This window comes from Sarcophilus harrisii, chromosome 1, assembly GCF_902635505.1.
Source record: "Sarcophilus harrisii chromosome 1, mSarHar1.11, whole genome shotgun sequence".
Lineage (NCBI taxonomy): Eukaryota > Metazoa > Chordata > Mammalia > Dasyuromorphia > Dasyuridae > Sarcophilus > Sarcophilus harrisii.
Genome location: NC_045426.1, coordinates 103417625 through 103428979, shown reverse-complemented (window position 1 = coordinate 103428979; position 11355 = coordinate 103417625).

The following is an 11355-nucleotide window of genomic DNA, read 5'->3' as shown; positions in this document are numbered from 1 at the left end:
GGAAGCTGCACCCACTCACTCAGGAGGTGATAGAGAATGCTTCTATGTTCGGCAATCTGGATATTCTCAGTAGGCCCTTACAAAGGTTTTGTTTCCCCCCCCCCCCACCTTTTTTTTTTTCCTTATACCAACTGTTCATGTCAGTTGTCAACTTTCACAGGGTTAACATTCCTAGAAAATTTTGTAAAAGTAAAAAACACAAATGATGAAACATTGAACCTGTGGGAAATAGAGGGTTAGGTTCCTGGGAGCACCAAAAACTAATCTTTCATTAGAAATTATTGAAAATTGTTTTTCTGCATACAATTCCTTATAACAAAACTTTATTTCTGATAACATGCTACACAGTTCCACTTTTCCACTGCCTTCTTCCAGTGATTTGTCTTTATTTCCCTGGCCACTAGGCTTTTTGTCCATTGGTTGAAAATTAGATAATAGCAAATTTAGGATTTGTTGTTGTTCCCAATCTCTGATTTCATTGGTATAGGAAATTCTTGATGAGAAGTTAATTTGTAGGGGAAAAAACACTTACAAGGGGTCTGCAAAATATGACTACATTGTCTAGGGTGGAGGAACCCTAATGGACCTTGTCCCTTCCTTGCTTTCAATACAGATCAGTGGCTTTTCTATTATTTATATTCTTTAAGAGTTCTCTAAAGCATTGAGGGGTACATCAGGAGAATGTAAGAAACAGGACTTGGGGCTTGGTTTATCTTTACTCCAAGGCCAGTTTGCTCTTCACGATGCTTGATTGTCATATGTTATATGTGTGTATTTTCCCCCCAAGGACAAACATGTGTGTGTTTACTCTATATATTTAGAATGTGCTCCCTTATTCATCTGAATACTCAGTACTTTCACTTTTCCTTTCATACATTACCCAGTGAATTAATGGAATCATTACAACATCCAAAATTATATTTAATTTTGATAGGGTTTAATTTTTCTTTTAAAATTGCTATTAGTGTTATAATTTATAAAAACCTCATAATAATTACAAACAGAACGTGATATAGAAGGTTATTTTTTAAGTTGTTTTCTTTTACATCTCTAAATTTTCTGACCTTTAGATTCTTTGTGAACCTAGTTCTTATCACATTCATGTATAATTCATTGTAAAAAAAAAATAAATAAGAGAGCAGCAGCTTAAATGAATGTAGGGATTTCCTAGAGTCTGGGAAATCAAATCATATCTCTAACATACACCCTGATTATGCTACTGTGTTGCTGAATTGGTAGAAAAAGTTTCCACCCTAGGAAAGAATTCCCTGGCCCTTATAAGCATGATGATAGAGCACTGGGTCTAGATTCAGGAAGATAAGAGTTCAGATCCAACTTCAGACACACACTAGCTGTATGACCCTGGACAAAACACTTAACCTCTTTTTGCCTCAGTTTCTTCAACTGTAAAATGAGTAGAGTATCAGTACTTATAAAGTATTAGCAATACTAGTAAAGTGCTTAGTATGGTATCTGGCACACATAGTACGATACCCATGCATATATATATATATATATATATATATATATATATACACACACACACACAAATATATACATATATAATGTATATGTGTGCATATTTTTATATATGTGTGTATGTATTTATACACATATTTGTGTATATGTGTATGCATATTCTTGTCTCTTCCCCTAACCCTTAAGAAAGCATACATCTGGACCAAAATTTTTTTTAATGACTTAAATGGAAATAATAGCTTAAATTACTCTTTTATACTTTGTATCAACAAAGATTGTTTGTTGATTTAAATAGCATTTAAAATTTTTCGAAAGTAACTGAAATGTAAGAATTGTCATCTGTGAGAAGCTTAAAGGAATTTGTGTAATTCAAGTTCTTTTTTGTCTTATGTACCATATAAGTGAAGATCTGAGTGAATGAGAGCAAACCTTTTTGTATTTCTGTCACAAATGTGAAGGCCATTCCTTGAATGTGTCAACCTTCTAAATGTCTAACAGATCTTGTGCAGGTACCATGCAAAGGGAAAAAACCAGTTAGTTTGGATTAAATTTTCCTTTTAAGCAATTTAAATTTCTTCATTGCATCTTATTCAAATAACTAGAGTCTTTATAGGGACACTATAGGTCTTGCTGTTCCTAATTGTCTTTAAAGTAGTTTATGATAAAATCTAATGTTGATCCTATTCTTGGGAACATCATGAACTAACCAAGATATACATGATGGCATTTTAAATCAACTGCATCTTATGACTATGCATTAATACTTGTAGAAGAAACTACAAATAACAGAATGCTTCCCTAACCCAAGCTACCAGGTGGGCTTTTAAAAAATACTTTTTTTTTCAATTGTCAAGCATTTATTTTTCCCACTTTGCCTCACCCATTAGAAAAAAATAACAAAATAAAGATATAGAGTATATAGATGTGGATGTAAAGATAATGTACATATATATGTGTGGAGGGAGAGAAAGAGAGAGAGAGAGAGAGAGAGAGAGAGAGAGAGAGAGAGAGAGAGAGAGAGAGAGAGAGAGAGAGAGAGAGAGAGAGAGAGAGAGAGAGAGAGAGAGAGAGATTGCACAGTTATGGGTTGAACATGAAGGGATAATATCTAAAAAAACAAATTAAAGGATGAGAGAGGAATGTGCTGGAAGAAGGGGAAAGGGACCAGTGAATTGGCATAAAGTATCCATGATAAAAAAAAAAGACAAGAAAAAGCTTTTACAGGAGGAGAGAACTTTCCTCAGAAATGGCTCAAAGAGAAAATAACATATACACTTACTATGTATATAGGAACCTATCTTATCCCTCAGGAAAGTAGAAGAGAAAGGGGATACCAAAGAAGGAGAGACTAAAGAGATAGAAGTGAGGGCATATTGGAGAAGAGGGTGGTTAGAAGAAAAACACTTTTGAGGAAGGACAGCGTGAAAGGAGAGAGCCCAAACAGCTATAAAATCACGCATAACCTTTGACTTAACAATACCACTAGTAGGCATGTATCCCAAAAGAAATTTTTTTTCTTGTCTTGCTTTTTTTTTTATTATAGCTTTTTATTTACAAGTTATATGCATGGGTAATTTTACAAGCATTGACAATTGCCAAACCTTTTGTCCCAGTTTTTCCCCTCCTTCCCCCCCCCTCCCCCAGATGGCAGGTTGACCAATATATGTTAAATATGTTAAAGTATAAATTAAATACAATATATATATATATATATATATATACATGTCCAAACAGTTATTTTGCTGTACAAAAGAATCGGACTTTGAAATAGTGTACTATTAGCCTGTGAAGGAAATAAAAAATGCAGGTGGACAAAAATAGAGGGATTGGGAATTCTATGAAGTGCTTATAGTCATCTCCCAGAGTTCTTTCACTGGGTGCAGCTGGTTCAATTCATTACTGCTCTATTGGAATTGATTTGGTTCATCTCATTGCTGAAGATGGCCATGTCCATCAGAATTGATCATTATATAGTATTGTTTTTGAAGCATATAATGATCTCCTGGTCCTGCTCATTTCACTCAGCATCAGTTCCTGTAAGTCTCTCCAGGTCTCTCAGAAATCATCATGTTGGTCATTTCTTACTGATCAATAATATTTCATAATATTTGTATATCATCGTTTATTCAGCCATTCTCCAATTGATGGGCATCCACTCAGTTTCCAGTTTCTGACCACTACAAACAGGGCTGCCACAAACATTCTTGCTCATATAGGTCCCTTTCCCTTCTTTAAAATCTCTTTGGGATATAAGCCCAGTAGTAACACTGCTGGATCAAAGGGTATGCACAGTTTGATGACACCAAAAGAAATTTTTTAAAAAAGGAAAAGGACCTATATGTTCAAAAAATGTTTATAGTAGCTCATTTATCAGGGCAAAGTGGAAAATGAAGGGGTGCCCATCAATCAGGGAATGGCTGAATGAATTATAGTATGTAATTATGATAGAATAATATTGTTCTATAAGCAATGATGAGCAGAATGCTCTCCAAAAAACCTCAGAAGTCCTTCATGAGCTATGCAAAGTGAAAAGTACTGTGTATAAAGTAATAGCAACATTGTGAGATGATCAGCTATGAATGACTGTTCTATTTCAGCAATACAATGATCCAATACTACTCCAAAGGATTATGATGAAAAATGCTATCCATACCCAGAGAAAGAATTGTCTTGAGGTTTGTTTAATTTTTTTTTTGGAGAGGAGAGATCTATGTTTTCTTTTGCACTGTGACTTTTAGTGCATGTTTTGCATAAATTCACATGGGCCTTCTCAATGGTGGAAGGAGATGGGGAGAGGAAGGGAGAGAATCTGGAACTCAAAGTTTTAAAAACTAACATAAAATTGTGTTTTACATGTAACTGTGAAAAATAAAAATGCCATTCATGATTTCTTTTTTATATCATTCCATTAATATCACTTACACCTATACCTTTTAATAATATTTTTTTAACTGCCTGCCCTGACAAAAATGCAGTTCTTAAGAGTTACAAGTATCATCTTCCCAGTAGGGATGTAAACATTTTAACCTTAAAAAAAAGCTTTTTCTTCCCTGTTTACCTTTTTATGCTTCTCTTGAGTTTTGTATTTGAAGACCAGATTTTCTGTTTAGTTATTGTTTTTTCCATCAGAAATGACTGAAAAATCCCCTATTTCATTGAATGCCCATCTTTTCTCCCTGAAAGATAGTGTTTAATTTTGCTGGTGTTTGATTCTTGCTTGGTTTGCTTTCTAGAATATCATATTCTAGGACCACCTACTCTTTAATGTGGAAGCTGCTAGGTCCTAGGTAATCTTGACATGTCTCATTGATATTTGAATTGTTTCTTTTTAGCTGCTTGCGATATTTTATCCTTGATCTTATAATTCTGGAATTTAACTACAATATTCCTTGGAGTTTTCATTTTAGAGAAGTGTATTCTTTCAATGACTATTTTACTCTCTAGTTTTATGATATTAGAACTATGATATTAGGGCAGTTTTCCTTGATGATTTCTTGAAAGATTTTGTCCAGCCTCTTTTTTTTTTCATCATGGCTTTCAAGTAGTCCAATAATTCTTACATTGTCTCTTGTGGATTTATGGAAAAATGAAATATTTTTTAAAAGGGGTAAGAATGAAAAAAACCCAACCAAATGCTTTCTAATGTACTTTCCATTTCTAGATTTTAGGTCTGAGAGAATAATTGCAACTTGATATGGTATATGGGTAGATAAGACAAATTGGTATATATATATATATATATACATATACACTCATACACATTTGATTTTAGGTATATATCTCTATCTGGAATTCTAGAGAACTCCATTTTACTGAAGAAGAGATGGAATGATAACAGATCAAAGGACATGCTCCAGAGTTACAGGGCAAATCACCTTGTATTCCAAAACCTTGTATTCCAAATTTTTTTCCCCTTTGTTCCCCTTCCCTCTTACCTAGACAGCAAGTAATCCAATATATGCTGAACATGTGCAATTCTTCTATACATATTTCCACAACTACCATACTACACAAGAAAAACCAGATCAAAAAGGAAAAGAAAATTCAAGCAAACAACAACTTGAATAAAAAAATGAAAATACTATGTTGTGATCCACATTCATTCCCCACAGTCTTCTCACTGGGTGCAGATGGTTCTCTCCATCACAAGACTACTGGAACTGGCCTGAATTACCTAACTATTGAAAAGAATCACATCAATCAGAATTGATCATCGTATAATCTTGTTATTTCTGTGTATAATCTACTGGTTCTGCTTACTTCACTCAGCATCAGTTCATGTAAATCTCTCCAGGCCTTTCTGAAATCATCCTGATGATCATTTCTTATAGAACAATAATATTCCATAACATTCATATATCATAACTATTCAGCCATTCTTCAACTGATGGACATCCACTCAGTTTCCAGTTCCTTGCCATGTAGGTCCTTTTCCATTTTTTATGATCTTTTTGGGATCTAGGCCCAGTAGAAACACTGCTGGATCAAAAGGTATGGACAGTTTGATAGTCCTTTAGGCATAGTTTCCAAATTGCTCTCCAGAATGGTTGGATCAATTCACAACTCCATCAACAATGTATTAGTATCTCAGTTTTCAGTTGGGGGAATTATTAATGGAGTCCCATATAACAAGATCATTACTTTTAAGTGGATAGGATAGTAAATGGAATCCCACCATTACATTAATATATGAATGGGATGGACCAGATGACTTTGTAGAATAGGCTTTCCAATTCTACAATTCTATGAATTTTACCATTTTTCTGTAGTTAGTTTTATGTTTTATATAGCTAATGCTACAAAATGCATTGACATTGCTGAGAAGATTGTGGATAATTTGTTCTTTTCTCTTAAATTTAGAATAATAGAAGGGCAATTAGGTGGTGTAGTGGATAGAGCACCATCCCTGGAGTTGGGAGAACCTGAGTTCAAATATGGCCAGACATTTAACAATTAGTAGTTGTGTGACTGAACAAGTCACTTAGCCCTTATTGCCTCACCAAAAAAAATAAAATAAAATAAATTCAGAATAATATATAGATACAGATTTAAATCATAGGAAGAATAGATCATACTAAAAGGTACTACCTCTGCAGTAGGGATGTGGAATCAGAAAACCTAAATTCAAATCTTAGGTTTTCTACCTACTTCAGCCATTTTCTACTCAGTTGTCAAAGTACTTTCCTGGTCCATGTCAGTGCCTTATTCAATAAACTCCATGGCTCCCATCACCTCCAAGATAAAAAAAAATCTATATATATATATATATATATATATATATATATATATATATATATATATATATATATAAAATATGAGGTCATTTGAAACCTGACTCTACCTTTCCAGTCTTTTTATTCTTTCTTTCCCTTTTCCCATTCTGAAGTCCTTTAACAGTGGCCTCCTTCTGTTCTTTGTCAAGATGCTCCTTCTCCCCATTCAAGGCATTTTCCCTGGCTGTTCTTTCTCCCCACTCATGTCTTCCTCCTACATTCCCTGACTTCCTGGGAGTCCTGGCAGAAGCCCTTTTTTATAGATGCCTTCTCCATTTCCTTGAATTCTTCCCCCTTCTATCTGCTGATTATTTCTAATTCACCCTGTATCTACCTTGATTGCTCATAATTGTTTGTATGGTTTCTCTTCCATTAGGAGGACTGTCTTTCTTTGTCTCTCCCTAATGGATAGCACAATTCCTAACATATAGTTAGTATCTTATGCTTATTGGCTGATTCATTTTAAGCAAATCACTTAACTTTTTCAAAAATAACACGAGGTTGGTCTAAATGACATAAGTCCTTTCCAGCTCTGTTTCCTATAATCCTAAAAGTGTTTTCAAGTTTAGTATTATGTATAGGTCAAAAGTAATCTGTTCTAATTCATAGAGGACTCCTCTCTATTATATATCCTAAAATGGTGTCCTAGCCACCATTTGAAGACTTCTTATAGTTTTTTGGGACATATCTCATCCTAAGAAAAGAATTATTTGTGATTGCCTATTCATTTTCTTTTGACAGCTTTTCAAGTAAGAAATATTTCATTACTATGTTTATGTTCATGATTTTAAGGAGTGAAATCTGGATGAAACATTGCTTAAACATATTATATTTTCTTGTCTCCATATCTTTGCTCACAATATCTTCCACCTGGAATGTTTTCTTTCATTTGTGTCTGTTGAAATCTTACTCATCTTTTTGGAACCTGGTATGCTTTAAAATCATAGGATTTCAGAATTGGAAGGGACATACTGTACCCTCCAATTCTTCTTACAGGCGACTAATTTTTAAAAAGTTTTTCTTTATGAAAATGAATTTGATTTTCTATTACCTTTAGCAATCTCCCCTAGTTCTGCCTTCTGGTAGCAAATGGAACAAGTTTCATTAATAGAATTCTTTACTTCCCTAAACCTGACAAAATCTAGTTTGCTGATTTGATAGTCAAATAGATTTGTAACTAGAGGACCAGGTTTTTAATCCTGGCTTTGCCACTTCCTAGCTGTATAATCTTGGGTAAATGACTTCATTTCTTTGACCTTCAGTTTTATAAATTGCAAAATGAAGTGTTTGGCGTAAGTTAGATATGGCAATAAGAGATGGAAACAGTCGGTGTTTGTAGAGCTCAGAAAAAATAGACATTCTGATAATAATGATGTCAGTGGAACTGTGAATTAATTCAACTATTCTAAAAACAATTTGGAATTATGCTAAAAATATTACTGAGATAATGATACTCTTTTTTTCAGAGATCTCATATTTGTCTTTTACATCATTTGATCAAGGAGGTCAAAGACAAAAAGACACATCCTATGTGCAATAAAACATTATAGTGGTACTTTTTGTAGTGGCAAAGAATTGGAAACAAAGTAGAAGCCCACTGCTTAGACAGTTGTAGTTGAGGTATAAGAATGTAATAGAATATTACTATGCTGCTGCTGAATAATGAATACGGACCCACATGAACTGATTCAAAGTAAAATAAGAACTAAAAGAACAAGATAATATGGTATCTTGTTCTCTTAATTCCCTGTAGAAGGGATGGCTTGTTGGCTAGGGAAGGGAGGCACATATATTTAGAAAGGAAAGAGATGTAAAAACTGTGTCCCTTCCAATTTGAAATCTAGGATCCTTTGGATGTCTCCGTCAGACCTCACTTAACACTTTGTACCTCTCTGGGCCACTTATAATAAAGTACTGTGTTGATGTCCTCCTCCAGGGTCTAATTTTTTAGAGGGCAAAAAATGCCTTATGTATCTCCACAGTACTCAGTAACCTGTTCTGCACATAGTCAGTGCTTAATAAATAGTAGTTTTCCTAGATATGTTTATTTTTGTAGATATTCAAAGCTCAAAACAAATAAACTTCTCCTCTTACCGATTAAAAACTTATAAATGGGGGGCAGCTAGATGGAGCAATGGATTGAGCACCAGCCCTGAAATCAGGAGGACCTGAGTTCAAATTTGGTCTCAGATGCCTAACACTTCCTAGCTGTGTGACCCTAGGCAAGTCACTTAACCCCAATTGCCTCAGTTAAAAAAAATTATAAATGAAAACTAATACTTGCTACAAATATGTTGTTACATTTTCTGATTCTTTGACTTACTAGTAAAATGCTTTTGTTCACATTAAAATGTACTTTATAACTTTTCCCTTAATTGTAAAAATTGGTTGGCTTAGTTTTTTTATTTAAATTTCTAATTCTTTTTGCCTTGAAAATTGTGTTTTTTCCTTTGCTACTAACTAGTTCCTTAAGGTATCTCCATCTGCCTGCCGCTGTTACTCATTCTTGTATACTTAGAATGAAAGACAGCATGAACTGTGTTTATCTTAGAGATTTCCTTTTCTTTGTGATACTGTCATAGGTAAAATCATTTGGAGAATCAGTGTTGACAGCTCTCCAACTCAAATAAAATGGGACTCTATGGAAACCCATATCCAAGAAATTTCTTGTTTTTCTAAAGCTGGCAGAATTCAGTTTGCTAATATGATCTTCAGAGATATTTAGTTTCATCATCAAGATGATGTTTTAAGGCTGATTTTTCAGTTGTTGGTATTATAGTCTCAGATTTGTTATGATCTTTGTTCTATTTTGTGGGCAATTTAACTTAATTTTAACAAAGGGTTATTTATTTGTGAAATTATAATGAAAATAGAAAAAATAAAGATTAGATTCATAACTTTTTGCCCTTTGGTTTTGATTGTTTTAGTTTGGTTTTCTAAACAGTAAATCTATTTGCTGTTTTTAGCCACTAAAAGATGCTATTAGATATCCAGTTCAATTCCACAATCATTTATGTATTAAATGCCTCATCTATCCAAAGAATAAGCTTTGTCCATAGGGGTGATACATTTAAGCTGAGCTACATTAACCCTCTCAATTAATCTTTGATCTTGTACTTTTGAAATGACTGGCCAAGGTTAAAAGGGCAATCTGCCTGAGGAACAGAGTGCTTGCTTTAGGCAAAACTAAATGGCTTTACCCACCATTGATGAGACTGAGGCTATAAGGTAGAATTACTTTAATCAGCTCAGACAGATAAACCATATATTCAGTAGATAATTGATTTCATTGACTCCACAAGACTAATAAACTTTTGAGAAGACAATAAATTACTGAGAACTTGGACCCCCAAATCTGTCATTCAGTTAATATTATTCTTGACCCTAACTTTTTCAAGGTATAGTTTTTCAGCATTTTGGGTTCAAAAACTAATCGAAAGTGTAAGTTGGCTTTTGCCTAGGGCACTGTAGTTTAGAGGGTGCTGATAACACATTTCCTTCTTCAGGTGGTAGAAATAATTGAGTTGATATCTACTTAACAAGAATTAGTCAAAATAGGAAGTTAAAAGATAGTTATTCCTCCTCATTGTTGTGGCTCTCCAGGCGAGCTCTTTCCAGATCTGGGAAAGCCTACTCTTTTCCTTTCCACAGAAGCAGTCTTTCCCCCAAGTCCTAATCAAATGGATCTTTGAAAACTGATGGAGCTAGAAGCATCAGGATTGATGGTTATGAATCAGCTATCTTACTATCCCTCTACCTCCCAATCCCATCCTCCCTGTCAAGAATTGCTAGGTGGTGCAATGGATAGAAGAATAGATTGTGAGCTCCTTGTGGGCAAGGAACATATTTTGCCTCTTCGTGTATTCCTCAGGCTTGCACAGTGCCTGACAACAACATGCATTAAATAAATGTTTATTGACTGAGTTATTGACAGAGACTATTGAGCCCAGACTCAAGAAGACCTAAATTCAAAGCTGACTTCAGACACTTAGAAGCCATATGATCCTTGGCAAGTCACTTCATCTCTGTCTGCCTTATTGTCTATCTTTATCTTACCATAATATACCCATAATAGCATCTACCTCCCAAGGTGGTTGTGAAGATAGGAGAAAATATCTGTGCTAAGTACAGTGTCTGGCACATAGGCACTGATAAATGCTTCCCCCTTTCCTTTCTTCTTCCCCATTTGTATCTATCTATCTATCTATCTACATGTGCATTTTGATAGTTTATTTCCTATGATAATCTCATACATGCTAACAAAATAGACATGATTTGGTTTATAAACTAGAATGTCAATATAACGAAAATGAGAGTTGTGCAGAGATTGGTATTCATCAATTGGTCCTCTTTTAAGGAAGAAGGAAATACATTTTATTAAATAATTTTATCAGTGACAGCGCTACCAGGAAACCAAATTTCAGATTAGAATGTTGCTTTGGTGAGTTCAGAATTTGATAAGTGGTCTTTGGAAAACAGTGCTCTCTAGGAAAGCTTAGCATTGATTGGTAATTTACTTCTCTGAAGAATCAATAAACAAATACATAGTTCTTAGTAACAAGAAAACAATACATAATAATTAAATGACTAGTGAGTGATTGTG